General features: G+C 48.2%; 1 protein-coding gene across 1 annotated transcript in view; it reads right to left on the bottom strand.

The window, feature by feature from the left end:
• Window positions 1–18,321, bottom strand: part of LOC122807169 (aurora kinase C-like) — a gene marked incomplete at its 5' end in the record, with an annotated part of 1,171,146 nt that overhangs the window by 100,554 nt on the left and 1,052,271 nt on the right.

Raw genomic sequence — 18,321 nt, 5'->3', positions numbered from 1 at the left:
GGCCAAAGTGGTTAGAAAAACATTTTATATAGCCCACCTAATCATGAAGGGATTCACATCTAGATCAGGGGAGGTCATCGTGCCTCTTTACTCATCCCTCATCAGGCCCATAATTGAGTACAATGCCCCTTTTGGGATGTACCTTACCAGACACCTGCAGCAACTGGAAAGACCCCAAAAGTACCTCACCAAGAGGATCAAAGGGCATATGCTGCCCGGGTAAAGAAACTCCAGCTCTACTCAGTGGCATACCACCTGTTCAGAGGCGATCTGTGCCTGACGTATAAAGCCATGTCCAACCCGGAATTAATGGACATGCTGCACCTCAGAAAATCCAAATCCCATCGAGCTACGCGCTCGAGAGACTTGAACCTCAGCACTGAAATAAATAGGACATGCTGGAGGGACAGATTCATAACCCAGAGGCTCCCTTCACTCTGGAATAAAATCCCAGTCCAGGTTAGGCAGAGTCCCTCATTGACTCTCTTCAAGAGGAATCTTGATGAGTGGATGGGAGATCGTAGGTTTACCCCGGGTATCACTTCTGTGTCACTGTTACACAGAGGCACAGCATACTAACCTTGAAAAAGGGCATAGAAAAATAAATTTAAAATGGGTGGCGAAAGCCAAACACATTCTGGCTAGGCTTATAAATGCCCTAGGGCAGATAGCCTAGTATGAACCTATGGTTATGCTTAAATGGTAAGTGGTCTTGAGAAGATTCCTGGATTGGTAGAGTCAACGCCTGGAAAGAGCAAAAAGGAGCCAATTGTCTAGGTAGGGAAGACCTGGAACCCCGCAGGTGAGCAGCCACAACTATCATTTTGGTGACACCCTGGGGTCAGTGGCGAGTCCAAAGAGGAGCGCTATGAACTGATGACCGACTCCCAGCTGGAAGCAGAGGAACCTCAGGGAGTGCCTGTCCACCTTGATATGATAGTAAGCATCTTGGAGGTCGAACGAGCACATCCACTTTATCTGCAGGAAGGACAGAATAGATTGTACAGTGACCATCCGGAACTTCCTCTTGGCAACTGACAGGTTAAGGGTTTAAAGCTCCAGGATGGATAAAGAAGTTATGTACTCACCATAACGTTCCATCTGAGTAGGTAACTTCATTTGTCAGCAACCTGTGGGTATCGGATCGGATCCGAGCCGGCAGCTTTCCAAGCTAGAGATCCAAGCTCCTCCCCCTTACCCATAATACCCTGCTACCTCCCCCTCCAGTCCTCAGATTGAGTTTGCCCAATTATCATACAACACCAAAAAACAAACAACCTGAACATCCTAACCTGATACCTACCAGGAGTGAATCACTTAATCATTCAGGTAACGAACTACAGGTTAGGGGGATGGAGGGGGGGGGGGGGTGTCAGTTGCTGACAAATCATTTGATCAGCAACCTGTGGGACAGAGTCCCCAGCTACCAAAAAATAAACTTGGGAGGTCCTCAAGGAAGAATATTCCAGAGCACTGCAGAGCCAAAGGCTGCCCTCCCTCTGGATATCAAATCTAACTTATGTGAAATAAAGGTATGAGAGGAAGCCCAAGTAGCCGCAGAACAAATGTCATCCAAGGGTACCCTTGACCAAAAGGCAGCAGAGGTAGCCATAGAATGGGTAAGAATGAGCACGAACCCCCACGGGCTCAGGCCGACCAGAAATTTTGTACATGAGCAAAATGCAGTGAGATATCCACCTAGCTAGAGTCACCTTCGTTACTGGTTTACCCAAAGATGGCTTAGCAAAGGAAACAAAGAGCTGCTCCGACTTACGAGAGGCAGCAGAGCTCTGTGCAAATAAAAGCGTAACTGTCTATGCACATCTAATGAATGGAGTCTGTACTCCCCTTTGTTCTGGTAGTTAGGGAAGAAAACAGGCAGATTAATGGATTGGTTGATGTTAGCCTCGGAAGCCACTTTAGGTAAAAAGGAGGGATCAGTCCCGAGGGAAACTGTCTTTATGGAAGACAAGATATGGAGGTTTAGTACAAAGGGCCTGAAGCTCCGATACCCTTCTAGCTGAGGTAATAGCAATCAAGAAGGCAGTTTTCCAAGACAAATACTTTAAGTCAACCGAAGCTGCAGGCTCAAAGGGGGGGGGGGGGGCAGTAAGAGCCTGGAGGACTAAGGTTAGATCCCACGGAGGAACCGCATTCTTGACAGGAGGCACAGAAAAATGCCCTTCAAGAAGGTCTTGCAGATCTTAGAGGAAGCTAAGGGACCAAGATTGCTTCCGATGTGGAAGTGGGAAATGGCCATTTGAACCTTCACAGTTGAAGAACTGGCCCCCTGATTAAAAATGTGGGATAAGAACTCAAGTACTGCTGGAATGGGAGCCATAAAGGGGTCCAAATTCCTATGCCCGGCCCAGATAGAAAAACGTTTCCATTTACTGTTGTAGACTTTCCTGGCAGAAGGCTTATGTGCCGCCACCAGGATGGATTTAACTGTGGACGAGATGCCGGGAGTCCTAGCCACTAATGGAACTGGATCAACCAAGCGGAAAGCTTGAGGTCATCCAGGTTCTGAGTTTCCAATCCCGAAGGATGAGAAATCAGATCCGGAATGGGATCGAAGATCCAAGGAGGAGCTATGAGATGAGACCGCAGGTATGGGAACCAGGTTTGACGAGGACAGAATGGGGCTATGAGGGTAACCCTGCTCCCCGACCGACTAGCGTTCTGCAAGAAGTTTGTCATTAACGGGAGAGGAAGATAAGCATAAAGAAGACCGGATGGCCAAGCATGAACCAGAGAGTCTCTGGGACTCTCCCCCGGTGGAGGGATTACAGAGAAAAACTCGCTGCACTTTGCATTCGAAGGCGATGCGAACAGATCGCAGCAAGGTTGACCCCATTTGAGGAAGATCTGTTTTGCTACTAAGTGGTTCAGAGACCACTCGTAACGTGAGAGGATAGTTCGACTCAGCTTGTCCGCTAAAATGTTGGACCGACCCGGGATGTGCATTGGTAGCAGAAAACGCTTGGTGGATATCGCCCACTCCCAAACTCTCATGGCCTCTCGGCAAAGAGGGTAAGACCTGCCCCCCCCGTTTGTTGATGTACCAGAACACTGACATGTCTGTCTGAATTGCAATAGTCCCTAGGGAAAGAAGGGCATGGAGAGCCTGCAACACTAGAAGCACCGCCCTCATCTCCAGAACATTGATATGCAGAACGGTCTCTGTTGGAGTCCACGTGCCTTGGACGGTTTTGCCCATGCAATGCCCCCCCCAAACTAGGCGAGAAGCGTCCGTGGTCACCGTGGCTTGGGGTAGAGGCATCAAAAAGGGCCGCCCTTCCCGAAGCTCTCTGGAATGGAGCCACCAAAGCAGAGATTCCCTGCAAACCCTGAGGGGAATAGGGGAGTACAATGGATGTCAAAGTATGGACCACTGGACCTGCAAGGTCCATTGAAGAACTCTCATATTAAAGCGGGCCAGGGGTGAAAGGTTGATAGCCGCCGCCATAGACCCTAGAGCCCTCAGGACTAATTCTGCCGGTGGGGCCGGAGACTGTAGAAGAGCTAAGACATGGAGAGAGTTAGGTTGCGGAGTCTGTCCGACGTCAAGAAGGCCCTGGACTGAAGCATGTCTATTCTGGCCTCTATGAAGTCCAGGACCTGAGCAGGCTGAAGGGACGACTTTTTGTAATTTATAGTGATCCCCAATTGGTGGGCCAAACGCAGGAAATAATCCCTGGCCGAGCATAGTAGATGCCTGGTGGGAGCGGCGAGGAGCCAGTCGTCCAGGTAAGGAAAGACCTGTATTCCCTGAAGCCTCAGGTGGGCCGCTACAACTGCTATGACCTTGCTGAACAACACCCTGGGGCCTGCGGTGAGGCCAAAAGGGTGGACCCTGAACTGATAATGACTGGCTCCCAACTGAAAGCAGAGAAACCTCCTGGATCACCTGTCCATTAGAATGTGGTAGTACGCATCCTTGAGGTTTATGCAGCACATCCAGTCATTCTCCTGCAGAAGGGGGAGAATAGATTGAATGGGGAGCATCCGGAATTTCTCTTTGGCAATGGACAGGTTCAGTGTAGACAGGTCAAGAATTGATCTGAAGTCCCCAGTCTTTTTTGGCACCAAAAAGAACCTGGAGTAATTGCCTGATTTGGACTGGCCTGGGGGAAGTACTGGATGGCTCTTTCTCTTAGCAGCTCTCATCTCTAAAGCTGCCGCCTCCCTCTGATTGGGTGGGACATCGGGGAGGCGTCCCAACTGAGGGGGAGGATTCAGGAAGGGAATAGAGTAACCTCTGGATATTATTCGGAGCACCCAGCGATCTGTCGTGAAGGACTCCCAATGCGCTAGGTGTTCCGAGAAACGCCCCCCGACTGCCTCCAGAGAGGAGCAGTCGGGCAACCCCTCAGGGTTGCTGCTCGGGTCGGTCGGAAAAGGGTTCCCTCGACCCAAAATTCTTCGGCCCCCCCACTCTGCCTCTGGGCCGGAATCCACCTTGTCCTCCACAGCCTCTGAAGGACAAAGGGTCCGGAGCATAACGGGATTGCTGAGATTTCCGGAACCACATCATCTTTTGTCCTCTGGTTCCTGGAAAAGGACCTTTGAGGAGCCGAGAAGCAGATTCCGATGGCAGACATCTTCCCGTCTTTCTCGCTCTGGAGGAGCGTACCGTGGACGGTCTTGACAAACAGTGTAGAACCGTCAAAGGGAGCATTTGCGAAGGACGCCTTGAAGGGTTCTGCAAAATCGCAAAGACGAAGCCAGGTGTGACGCTGTGAGGCAATGCCTGCTCCACTGGCTCTAGCCCCCCCCCCCTCCTCCGTGGCATGGGAAAGCTGCATAGAAGTGTTGGATTTAGAGTGGCCATTCGTGCCAAGAAGGTTTATTTGTCCTCAGCCGACATGGACTCCAGGAGTGACCCAGCGTACTCTTTGATTAGATCCCGCTGAAGCCAAATCACGTGTGCCAAGAAGTTCAGCGCCCTTACGGAGAAGGTGGCTAAAGCGAACATCCACTTTCCAATGCGGTCCATCGTCTGAGATTCTTTGTCGGGAGGATGTACCGAGGAACTATCTTGTGCCAGTTCCTTCTTGGTGGCAGCCGCCACCACCATGGCATCTACTGGGGAACCTTTGCTCCACGCTATCCTGTCGGGGGGCTAAGGATCTTATCTGGTCTCCTGGGTATCGGCTCTACAGTGTCTAGGTCCTTCCACGCCCTGGTAGTTATAAGATCTACCAGGGGGTAAGCCAGAGGGGTCACCCAAGAGGTAGATGGGCCTGCGAACACCTCCAGAAATACAGACTCATCCGAGGAATGTTTTTGGGCTGACCACCTCCCTTCTAATGCGCATCTCCATGAGATCTCCAAAGGAGACGTCCTCAGGGGGTGACCCTTGGGGAACCTTTCCCTTCCTCCAAGTCGGTGTCTTCTGTGAGGGACTCGGGTGAGTCCAAGTGCCTCCTTTTACACTTTTGTGTGTTCGTTTGTGAGGGACCTCCTCGGGGGGGGGGGGGGGGTGCTGTCTGAGGAGGGCTCACCAACCAGGTCCTGTTCCTCTAGGGGAACCATCTGGGACGTAGATGCAGGCTGTCCCTGGGGCCAGATGATGGAAGATAGGCCCATCTGCGAGGGAATGGCGGGTGGATCCGTAGCACGAGCCTGGGGCCTCGAATCCCTCGAAAGGACCCTGACGTCGAAGGCCGAAGGTGAACTGCTCTCCCTAGGATCCGAGTGCAGCACCCTCGGATCCGACGTGTGGATCGGCGCCGAAGCGATCGGACCTGAAAGAGAAGTGTGCTCCGACCTCATCAAAGCCAAAGAGACACTCACCCCTCCGGATCCGAGGCTCGGCTCACGGCCCTGAGCGCTCGGATCCGAAAAATGACCCGACAAACTAGAGGGTACAGCCGAAGTAGCGATTACCATCGGCGCAGACTCCCCGGCTCCGACACTACCCGGATCCGAAACCTGATAATGGATCGGAGAAGGAGCAATGGGGGCAAAGAAAGGGGCAGATCTCAACCCCCCCCCCGAACGGGGGGGGGGAGAGGCAAGAGCACTCCCATCTGCATCTGGGCCTGGAGGAAGCGACACATTATCCGGTCCATGTCCGCGTCCGAAAGGCTCCTCCGTAGATCTAGAAGAAGCCACAGAGGCTGGCCGGGAAGGCCGCCTCGACCTCAAAGGTGACCGGGTCTCCTCCTCCGGCTCCGGAGAGAAACGTGGAGAACAGAGCCGAGAAGGGGAAGACCTTCAAGGGAGAACAGAGCTGCTTAAGCGGTGAGGCCAAGGGGGCAGAATCGGCCCGCCACTTGTGGCTCCTATGCCTCTCCCTGTCGCGCTCTTTATCTCTATCTCGCCTCTCTCTCTTTCTGGAGTCCCTCTCTCCCTGGGACACAGTGTTTGAGTCCCAGCCAGGGGAGCAGTGACAGTTGGCTGAACAGCCGCAGCTGGAGCCACTGAGGGAGAGGAGGAAGAAGCAGAATCCATGGGCAAAAGGCCCGCAAGGATTAACTTGGTCCTCCTGTCCCTCAAAGCCCGGGGGTTGAAGGCGGCACAGATCTGGCAGCCTGATGACAAATGAGCCACCCCCAGGCAAATAACGCACTGAGTGTGGCCATCGGCTGGGGACAGCTTATGGCCACACTCAGAGCATTTAGAAAATATGGCCTTAGACGCCTTCGGCCATGACAACACACGCACACACCCTCACACACAGATAAGGGGAAGGGAAAGGCTAAAACTAACAGACTACTATAAACAAATTAGTTAACTATACTAAGGGTCAGTAAATATACACACAAATTTTTGAGAAAAACTAGAGCAAAAAACCCTGTTAAATCACTCATGAAACTGCCAGGAGCTCGTCACTCGTGCTTCAAGAAGCCACAGCAAACGAGATCAGAGGACTGGAGGGAGGTAGCAGGGTATTATGGGTAAGGGGGAGGAGCTTGGAGCTCGGATCTCTAGCTTGGAAAGCTGCCGGCTCGGATCCGGATTGGATCCGATACCCACAGGATGCTGATCAAATCAAGTTAACTACTTCAGATCTTAAGTTCACCCACTTTTGCACCAAAAAGAACCTGGAATAGATGCCTGATCCGGATTGGTCTGGGGGAAGGGCTGGATGACTCGCTTTTTGAGAAGCTTGGAAATTTCCACTGCTGCCTCCTCCTGTTACATGGGTGGGACATCTGGGAGATGTTTGAGAGGGACTGGGGGTTGAAGGAAGGGGAACGAGTATCCTCTGGATATTATCTGCAACACCCGATAGTCTATGATGGAGTCCCATGGCTGTTGGGTGCAGAGACAGACATCCTCAGACTGCCTCCAGAGACTAGCAGTCTGGCAACCCTTCAAGGCTGCTGTGAGGGTCTGTCCTGGAAAGAATCCTGAGACCCTGGGTTTTCGTACCCCCTCTGCCACTGGGATGGCATCTATCGTATCCCCCTCTGCCCCTGGGGGAAGTCAAGTCCTAAGCATCATGGAAAAAACCCTCGAGACTTTCGGAACCACATCTTCACCCCATGTTGACTCCAGGAAAAGGACTGTTGTGGGGCTGAGAAGTGAATCTTGATGGCAGAGTTGGTCTTCCAGTCTTTCTCACTCTGGACTAGGGTGTCTTGAACGGTCTTACCAGAGAGAGTAGAACAGTCATATGGGGCATTCGTAAAGACGCCTAGAAGGGCTTCAAGAAAGCAAAAAGCTGGAGCTAAGCATTGACGCCCAATGGCAACATCTGTTCCGGCTGCCCTAGAGGCACCTTCAGTAGCATGTGAGCCTCATGGAAGTGTTTGATATTGAATTTAGAGTGGCCATACAGGAGGAAAACACCTTCTCTGCCAACATTAACCCTGAGGCAGATTCCGCGACCCCATTGACCAGGCTTTGCTGTAGCCCGATGACAGCTGCCATATAATTCAGCACATGTAAGGCAAACACGGCTGAAGCGCAAGCCCACTCCCTGAAACGGTCTATGGCCAGCGACTCTTGGTCCGGCGGATGGACTGTGGCGGTGTCGTGAGCGAGCTCTTTCTTGCGGGCTGCCGCAACCACCATGGCATCTACTGGGGATCTCTTAAAATCAGGTTGCCTATCCAATGGGGTGCTGAGAAATTTGCCAGAGGACTTGGGAAAAGGCTCCACCACGTCCGGCTTGTTCCATGCCCTAGATGAAATTAAGTCCACAAGAGAATCGGTGGGAGGGGACATCCAGGAGTTAGAAGGTCCTGTGCCAAACTCCTCCAGATGCACAGACTCATCCGGGTTGGGTTTTTGAATATACCACCGCCCCCACTCTGGCACAAGATTTCCATGATGTCCCCAAAGGAGACATCTGGGGGTGACCAGGGGGAACCCACTGCTTCCTCCAAGTTGGTATCTTCTGTGAGGTACTCCAGTGGAGAGTCCAAGTGCCTCCCTTTTAATATTTCGAAAGAGCTCCCTGAGGGGGGGGGGGTCTCTGGGGAGGACTAAAACCTCAAGCAGCACCCCCAGGAGGGCAGAGACATCCCCTAGGGCGGAGTGGAGACAGGTTGTCCATGATGGGCCAGGATGGCGGCTTCAGGACCAGAAAGAGGGAGCAAGAACAGACTCAGAGGAAGATCACGTTTGCATCAAGGGTCTCGAGGGAGACAAGAGAACCCTCTCCACCACATTAAAAGCAGAGGGCGAATGAACCCCCAAAGCTGAGGAGAGTAATACTGGATCCAATGCCTTCCGAGTTGACAGGGCAGCCATATCAGACCCTCTAGGCTCAGAGACTCAAAGTGGATGACCAGACTCTGAAAACAAGCGAACGCCATTACCTCGGATCTGGCACCAAGACTATGGCTGCAAGACTTGGATGGTTCTGAGCAGATCAGAAGCGACCCCACTCAGGGCAATGGTCACAATTAAGGTATCTGGAGCCACCAGTGCCGACCCCTCAATGCTGGGGAACCTCCGACCAGATGACTCTGAAGCCAGGGGTTGGATTGGAGAAAAAACAATGGGAAGAAACGTATACTGCATGCCGCCAGCCCTGGAGTGGGAGGGGGCAGGCAAGATTCCCATCTGGATCTGGGTCCAGATGAATCTCTGCATCATCCTGTCCACCTCTGCTTCGGAAAGCCTACGGGTGAAGCAGATGGAGGAAGCCACCGACCGGGGTCTAGAGTGATGACGAGGAGAGTCAGAGAAGTGGGATCGGGCCAGAGGGACCTCCAGCTCCAGAGAGAAGCAAGGCAACTGGAACAGAGGGGAACCCAGGAACGAATCCAGGTGGGATTTGACCAGGGTCTCGGCCAAACTGTCGGGGGACCACTTTCAAGGCCTATCCCCCTCTTTATGGTGGTGTTTCTCTCCATCCCTGGCCTTCTGGGCGGGAGGCTGAGTCCCAGAGGCCATGGCGGAGAAAGATGAAGCAGAAGCCTCAGAAGAGGGAGGGGGGGGGGGGGGAGTAGGCCTAGAATAAATTTGTTCCTCCTGTTGATCAATGTGCGAAGGGTTGAAGCCTGCACAGATCAAGCAGGAGTCCAGATGAGGAACACCCAGACATACTAGACACAGAATGTGGTCATCAGAAAGGGGTAGTTTATGGCTATACTCCACACATTTCCTGAAGCCCACCTTAGGGGTTTCAGCCATGGCTATAGGAAAACTCAAGTACTCACACACAGCAGAAAAGTGAGTCTCAGAGTTTTTTTTTTTTTTAAACAGACTAACACCTGAGCACAAAGGCAACCAGGTAGGGTAAAAGAAATGAGAAAGATGAAAAGGAGAAAAAAAAAAAGCCCCCAAAACTTTCACTCATCACTAAGGAAACAAAGCCGACAGATCACACTGCTACTTGAACACATGGCAAACAAGATCTGGGGATGAGGGAGACAGGGGTGTTATGGGTAGGGGAGAAGCTTGGAGCGAATGCTGGAAAAGGCGGCAGTGTCGGATCTGTATTCCACAGGTTGAAGATAAAATGAAAACAACTTCAGATCAAATTTTAACCCAAGCTTTCATGAAAAATCCACTTCAAGTGGATGATTCGAGTGAGAAAACATTGTTCGAAAGCTTGTGTTAATTTTTAGTTTATTTGAGCAGAGTTTGGTTTATCATGGCCTGAAAAGCAATCAGTAAAATCCACCTAGGTGAAGGAAGGTAAAATGACCAAAACACAATTCAGACTAGACAGGCAAGTGTATCAAAAGGAGCCCCAACTCCAGGAGGAACAATCCAAACAATAATGCTTGATAAAGAAACTTACTATAACCAGCTTGCTGCAACACAGACAGCTGCAAAGAATTAAATTCTGAAAAAAGTATTCTTAGTAGCCATACCTCTGCTTTAAATGTCCTATGATTGCAGGATTTTCCAATGGGCACTGGGCCACAAAAGACAACACTGTTGGCAATTCATCTGGCAAGGATTTTTATTGCTGATTACCTGGGCTTCTTGCCCAGGAGCAAAGAAGATAGTTCTAAGCGCGCAGATACACGGGCGTGTGTATACGCTCACGTATATACATGCGGGTACACACACACACATATATATATATATATATATATATATATATATACACACACACACACACACATATAAATGTGCATGCATGTGTATATGTGTGTGCGCATATTATACGAGTGTACTTCAAATGAGCAAAAGCTCACAAGATCGAATTACACAGTGACAAAATACCAGAATAGCAAAACCTTACATCGAACATCAGACAAGTGAAAACTATCCAGATATCCCTAACCAATCCACAAACTAAAAATTACAAAAACTAAACTGAAATATTATGGTGAACTAAATAATAACTCACTCTATACTGCAAGTACAACATCCAGTACTGGACTCTTCCTGTAATGCTAAATGACCTTAAAGGAACAGGACTCCAAGAAAGAAATGCAACATATTAACCATATTACACAATTTTTGCATGGTGGTAAGCCCCCTGCAAACCCCAGAAATTAAATATACCAACTCTGAGATCGCACTACCGTAAAGAAAAAGGCATATTTACATGTATGTTAATAGTGCTGCAACTATTTTCACTAAAAAAAGTTATGTACTTATCATAACTTTCCATCTGTGTTGTCCATCTTAAATTTATCCTTGACATATGGGTCTGGTTCAGATATCTGAACGGACTCGGGCGTTTACAGCTCTCGCCAGCAAAATCCTCTCTAGCTTCACCTCTACCCACACTCCCCCTCTCACAATTACACCTCAGATAGAGTCTGAAGAGAATGTACAGGTAATACATAAGAAAGGCTAAAGGGAAACCATATCTGCTATCCACTAAAAAATCCTTTAAAGGCCAGGGGATGGAAGGAGGGGAGTCGAGGATAAATGAAAATGGATGCAGATGGAATGCTATGGTAAGTACATAACTTCATTTGATGGTGCCAATCTTCATTTTATCCTTGACAATGGGACAGAGTCCCCGGCTACCATAGATCTTGGGAGGACTCACAGAAGGATATTCTTTAACACCATCGAACCAAATGACACTTCGAGACCAAGTCCAGTTTGTAATGCATAATAAAGGTATGGGGAGAAGCCCAAGCAGCTGCTGCACATGCATCATACATTGATGATTGATTAGTTCTAGATTGGAAAACTGCTGAATTGGCTACAGATCTTATAAAATGGGTTTTCACGGGCCTAGGCAAGGCTATTTTATTCTCATCATAGATAAATGAAATAGTCCTTTAGCCACCTGGCCAGAGTCGACTTGCACTGGAAAAAGAAACAAATGGTCAGATTTTCAAATGTCATTTGTTCTGTAAAGACTGAAATGTAATGGTCTGTGAACGTCTAGTAAATGTAAGGAATATTTATCTTTGTTGAAATGTTTGGAAAGAAAAACTTGTAAAATAGTTTGATTGATGTTCGACTCAGACTACCACGGGTAGAAGAGAGGGTTTTTTTTCGTAAAGAAACCATCTTTGTGGAAAAGATAAGGAGGTTTGCAAGACAAGTCCTGAATTTCTGAGATCCTTCTGGCAGAGGTTATAGCTACCAAAGAATGTCTTCCTAGACAAGAGTGGTTCAATGGGAGAATGCACTATGGTGTGTAACACTAAGTCTAGATCCCAAGGCAGTGTCAGATCTTTGAAAGGAGGTTTCAACAAATGCCTCTTAAAAATAACTTGCGAAGTCTATGAGAGGCTAAAGAACATTCTTCCAAACCATTGTGGAAATTGGAGCCAACTGTAGTCTGATGGTAGCAGGGGATGCTCTGGCATTAAAAAAAGAGGCTAAAAGTCAAAAATATGCTCTATAGAAGCAGAAAAGGGATCAATATCTTTTTCATGGGCCCAACTGGTAAAGCTCTTCCACTTTCTAGAGTGTAGTTTACGAGTACAAGGTTTATAAGAAGATAGGAGTGTGTGTCATATTGGAGAGGAAAGATTTAGATGCCTGGCAACTTGTGGAATTGGAGGAACCATGCAGTCAGCTTGAGATTCAAAATGTCTGGGTGAAAAAAAACGTCCGGAAGGGACAGAAGGTCTGGAATCAGGTCCAGAATCCAAGGCTGAGTCAGATAATGCCAAAGGAACCAAATCTGTCAAGGCCAAAAAAAGGCAATGGGGATTACTGGGGGGCGTACAGGAGACTGGCAGGGCTAATTGTTGAAGACGCCTCTTGGAGACTTCCCCCAGTAACTGCTGCACTTGTTTAAGGGAGAGGAAAACCGATCACAGCAAGGTCGACTCCATTGACAAAACAACCTTTTTGCCACTTCTGGACTGAGAAACCACTCATGAGGCTGCAGGACACATCTGCTCAGTTTGTCTGCAATCACCTGGGAATATGCGTTGCTATTAGAAAGTGGCTGGAAGAGATCGCCCACTGCCACACTCAGAGGGCTTCTCGACAAAAGGGGTAAGACTTTGCTCCTCCTTGCTTGCTAATGCACCAAACTATTGACATGTCTGAATTACAATTGCCCCCTGAGGAAGAGCCGTTTGAAAGGCCGGCAACACCAGAAGCACCGTTCAACTCCAGGACACTGATATGCAAGTTGGCCTCTAAGGGACCATCCGACCAAAAAAATGCCCCCCCAAACCATCTGGAAGGCATCTGTGGTCACTATGGCCATGGGATCTGGAAGTACAAAGGGGCAGCTAAGAAGAATTTGTTCAAAACACATCCAAAGTAGATTCCTCTTGTAATAATTGGTGATCAGAATTTAGTTTGACGAGGGCTGGTGAAGGATAGAGCACTGAGAAGCTAGTAGCCATTTCAGAATTCTCATATGAAACCTGGCTACAGGGATTAGAGATATTAAAGCTGCCACTGACCCTAGATTACCTTTTGAACTTTAGTAAATTCTTTGGAGCCTCTCGAGGAAGGGATACAATGGTTGCCACCGCATTTAGCACAGCCCCTATAAATTCGAGATTTTGAGTTGGAGTCAATTGGAATTTTGTTACTTACTGCAATTCCCAGATGGGCACAGATATTGTGTGTGTAATCCCTGGCTACTATCAACTGATGCCTGGTAGAAGCGGTTATGATCCAGTCATCCAAGTATGGAAACACCCGGAATCCTTGCAGTCTCAAGTGAGCTGCTACTACTGCCATGCATTTGGTGAACACCCTGGGGGCTGTGGTGAGACCAAAGGGAAGCACTCTGAACTGGTAATGACAGGCTCTCAGCCAGAAGCAAAGGAACTTCCTGAAGCGTGCCCATCTTTATGTGGCAATATGCAGCCTGAAGATCTGTTGAGTACATCCAGTTGCCTTTCTCCAAAAAAAGGAAGAATTGACTGTACTGTGACCATTTGGAACTTTGATTATCTGATTTGTTCAGCACACAGATACAAAACTGGACTCCAGTCCTCTGTCTTTTTTGGCACTAAAAAGAATCTTTAGTAGGTTACGGATCCTTTCTAGTCTGGTAGGACTTCTTGGACAACTCTGTTGTCTAGTAGGTTTTGAATTTCTTGAACTGCTGGATCCCTCTGATTGGGTGGAACATTGGGGATGTGTGTGTGTGTGTGTGTGTGTGTGTGTGTGTGTGTGTGTATGTACAGTGGGAGATTGGGAAAAAGGAAATGTATAACCTCCGGATATGATCCATTGCACCGAAGAATCTGTTGCGTTTAGCCAGGCATTTAGGTGCAAGTATAAGCGTCCCCTACTGCCTCCAGAAGAACACAATCGGGCCTCCATTCAGGAGCGCTGAAAGGGCTTACTCAGAAAAGATTCCCCGAAGCTCTGGTTCTGTGGACCACCTCTGCTGCGAGAGCGGTGTCTTTCGTTTTGGTTCCTCCCTCTGCCCCTGGTGGAACTGCCTCCACATGTATCCTGTAAAGGCCCATGGGATTTTTTTGAATCAGATATTACTTCCACTCCTCTGGTTCCTAGAAAAGGATCTTTGGGAGGTGGAAAAACATATGCCCACAGCAGAAAGGTTCTTGCCATCCTTCTCACACCTGGATAAGGTGTCTTACTTTTGGCCCAAACAAGGATGATCCGTCAAAGGGAGCACTGATGAAGACTTGAATGGTTCCGCAAAGTCACATACATGCATCCGGGCAGGTCTCCTTATGGCTACAACTGAAGCCGCTTGCTCTGGATGTCCCCTCGGCTGTATGTGTAATTAGCCTCATGAACAAATTAGATAGACTTAAGGGTGGCTAGCTGGGAAGCCTCTTTGTAAGACTTCAGCCACAGCTCGCACCAGAGTGTCTGACGACTCCTTGACCAGATCCCTTTGAAGCCTTGTAAAGTGTGCCAGAAAGTTAAAAGACTTTAGAGTGAAGGTCAAAGTATAAACCTGCTTCACAAATCTATCCATAGCCCCAGAGTCCCTGTTTGGCAGATGGATAAACTCTTCTAAGGGAGTTGCTTTTTTGTGGCGACTGTTAGGACCATGGCATCTACTCCCAAACCCTTTGGCCCAGAACTGTTTGTCTATAAGGCAGATTGTCCGGTCTCTCAGGGATGGCTTTGATGGTGGCTGGAGCCTTCCATGCTTTTTGTGAAAGCAACTGAATGAATTCATCAGCAGGTGGGGTCACCCAAGAGGTAGACAGGCAAGCACCAAAAGCCTGCAGGTTAAAAGATTCCTCTGAGGAGACTGTCAGCCACCCCTTTGCTTTAAAATTTCTGGGATGTCTCCAAAGGAGAAATCTTCAGGCGGTGACCTTGGGGACCCTTTCCCCCTCATCAAAATCTGTCTCTTCAGTGATCAATTTCTAAGGGAATCTTAGTGCTTTCCTCTTGCACTTCTTTTCCTTGGGAACCTACTCAGAGGGATAATATGGGGTGGTGTCAAAAGATTATAGAACCAGAGTCCGAGAAATATGAGACTTCGGCACCCACTGTCCCACTGTAGAGACAGGTAAGAAGGTGCCAACTGGGTCACTGTAAGGGACAGGGCCCTCTTTAATGCCTCAAGATCCCCCCCACCAAAAAGAAAGGGAGCCAGGAACAGAGGTAGATCGCCTCAGGACAGAAATCAGTGATGAAATAACTCTAGCCAAAAACCGAGGGGGGGGGGGGTCAGGGACGGCTCTGTAAACACTGGAGTCCTGCCCCGCAGAACCAACAGGGTGGCCACTGCCCAGAGAGGTTGCCAGTTCCAAAGCCACCAAAAAGCTCAGAGGAATTACCAGTTCCAAAGAGGTGGAAATCTCAGAGACCTGTACAGTTGGTGCTGGGAGACTAACAGTAAACTCTGAAGCCTCGGACGTCAAAGGAGGAAGGGGTCAAATGGGGTGAAGGAAGACTTGGTTCCCAGACCTGAAAGAGTTGGAGCTGAGGGGGCCCTGAAAGTCGTCTCGCTCAAGATTTTATTCACAAGTCTCTTAGCATCAAGCTCAGAAAAACATTTGGTGGAACAGATTGAAGATCTGGATGGGGATTTAGGCCTCTGAAGACAAACGTCTGGAAGCTCACCAACGAAGGTCTACAGATGGGCAGTAAGTAATCCTGGGTAAAAAATGTTCTTGGTTCAAATACAAGTCTTTGCCAATGTAATTGGTGTCGAAGGAGCAGCAGATAAATTGTCCTGAACTACAGTCTTCGACAAAGGACCTGAAATAGTTCTGTGCTGGGGAAATTGTCTTCATTGGTAATATTGAGTCAGAAGCCCCTGGGTTCAGAAAATCATTTCGAAACAGAGGATTTCAATTTTCTTAGCTCTCGGTGCCAACCGAGATGCTGGAACAGACACTCCTTTTTGCCCTTGCACACAGAAGATGAGGACAAAGTAGAGGAAATATCAATTTTAGATTTGTTAGCTCTAGATAAAGATATATATTGAAGGCGGGGAGATCAAACCCTTTAGACTGAGCTTGTTACGTCTCTCAACAAGGGCTCTGTGACTGAACCCATGGCAAATATTGAGTTCTTCTAAGTTAATTTGGCCAAACAATAGACAAAGGTAATGAAAGTCAGAAGATGGAATCTTGTGGTCACACTTCTGGCATTTTTTAAAACCAGAAGGGACTTTAGCTTTCTCAGCCATCTTAAAAATATGGGCTGAAAGGCAGGCACGCATTTGCACAGAAAACGGACAGGAAGGGAAGGAAGGTTTTTTTTGGATGGAAAAGAAAGGAAAGGAAAAAAAAACTATCAACGATTATAGAGATGCACCAAGATGTACTGGAAAAGACTATAAAACTCATCAACTATGACATTAAGAAAAAGGAAACTCGAGAGCTCTGGCAAAACGCGACTGTTCAGAAAAGCAGCAAACGAGATCTGAGGTAATTGTGACAGAGGGATTATGGGTAGATGGGAAGCTTGGGATATTTTGGCTGGCGCAAGCTATAGTAACAGAGTTAGTTCCGATATCAGAACCAGACCCACATGTCAAGTGAAGATTGACATCAGATTCTATTTTTGCTCATCTGAGGTTCAACGTTGTAAGTTTGCACTACTTTGGTATTTCTGCAACATTGTCTCTATGTAATTCGATATTGTGAGATTTCGCTCATTTGAAGTAAACCCATATATACACATGCCCCTACGCGCACATTATATATCTATATCGCTATAGACACACATTTTACATATACATATCAGCTTTAATCAGCTTTAATAATTGGCTTAAATTCTGGTGTCATTCAAAGGGGATCCAATGTCTGTCTGCCTGGGATGACATGCTGGACAAGCCACGCTGCTTCGCAAGGGACGGCTTGCACCCTTCACCCCTGGGCTTCCGGATATTGGCAAAGGCTCTTGCCACCCCCATAGTGCCTTTTTTAGGCAAGGCTCAAATTCTAAACCTACCACCCTAGAACACCAAAAAGGAAAAAAACTAAGGGTAATGCTGCTCAATGCCAGAAGTCTCAATCTCAAGATGCACGCACTCGAGGCCCTTCTCAATATGGAGAACATCGATGTCTGTGCTGTGACAGAAACCTGGTTCAAGGCTCCTGAGAGCACCCCAGCACTAACAGGTTTCACCTCATATCATGCCGGCCCCAAAATCCGGACAACACCAAGAAAGGAGGGGGGGGGTGTCCATATTCATAAAGGACACCCACACCTCAAGGTTGGTGTTAACGCACGATGCATCGGAGACCATCCAGGTGCAATTAACCATAGGCAAGACTGCTCTGCAATTTGTAGCATGTTACAGGCCACCCTCTCAAACTCAGGAACCTCACATGGCCTTCCTGAAAACATTGGAGGGGATAAATGTATCTCCAAACACCATCATACTAGGTGACTTCAACTACCCTAATATAGACTGGGAACACTACTCAAGCCCGAACACTCTAACCCAAAGATTCCTGGAGTTCATAAACTCAAATGCCATGGAACAACTAGTCACCATCCCCACAAGAGGAGAAAACATACTTGATCTCATCATCACGAACATGGGATCAAAATGTTCAACACCGAAGTATACCCCTCACTGGTGAGATCAGATCATAAACTAATCTCGCTGGAGGTCCTCATCCCGCCCCCACCTGAAACAAAAAGACCACAATGAAAAACTTCTCAAAAGCCGATTTCACACTTCTAAAAACTAGTGTGGTCTCCTTTAAGGCCCCTGAGCCAGTGGTAAACATTACTCAAACCGCTGAATCACTTACAAATGCCTTCTACCAGCACCTACAGGACTGCATGGATCAGGCAATCCCAAACAAAACTAAGACTCTCTGTACCAAAGGCAAGCGTCCAGTCTGGTGGACCCCAGCCATAAACAAGCTCTACAACAAAAGGAGGAAGCTACTACAAGATAGAGCAAAATCCTTGAAAGGTAAGACACCTTTGATCATTATAAGTAAAAAACTAAGAGCTCTCATAAAATCATCCAAGGCAAATTTTGAGAAAAATCGCCAAGGACTCTAAAGAGAATCATAAGGCCTTCTTTAGCTATGTTAGAAACCTAGGAGGAAACTC

The sequence above is a fragment of the Protopterus annectens genome, chromosome 7.part0 (genome assembly GCF_019279795.1).
Source record: "Protopterus annectens isolate FY-2018-M chromosome 7.part0, PAN1.0, whole genome shotgun sequence".
Classification (NCBI taxonomy): Eukaryota; Metazoa; Chordata; order Ceratodontiformes; family Protopteridae; genus Protopterus; species Protopterus annectens.
The sequence above is the reverse complement of the archived record's forward strand: the minus strand, read 5'-3'. Positions and strand labels throughout refer to the sequence as shown.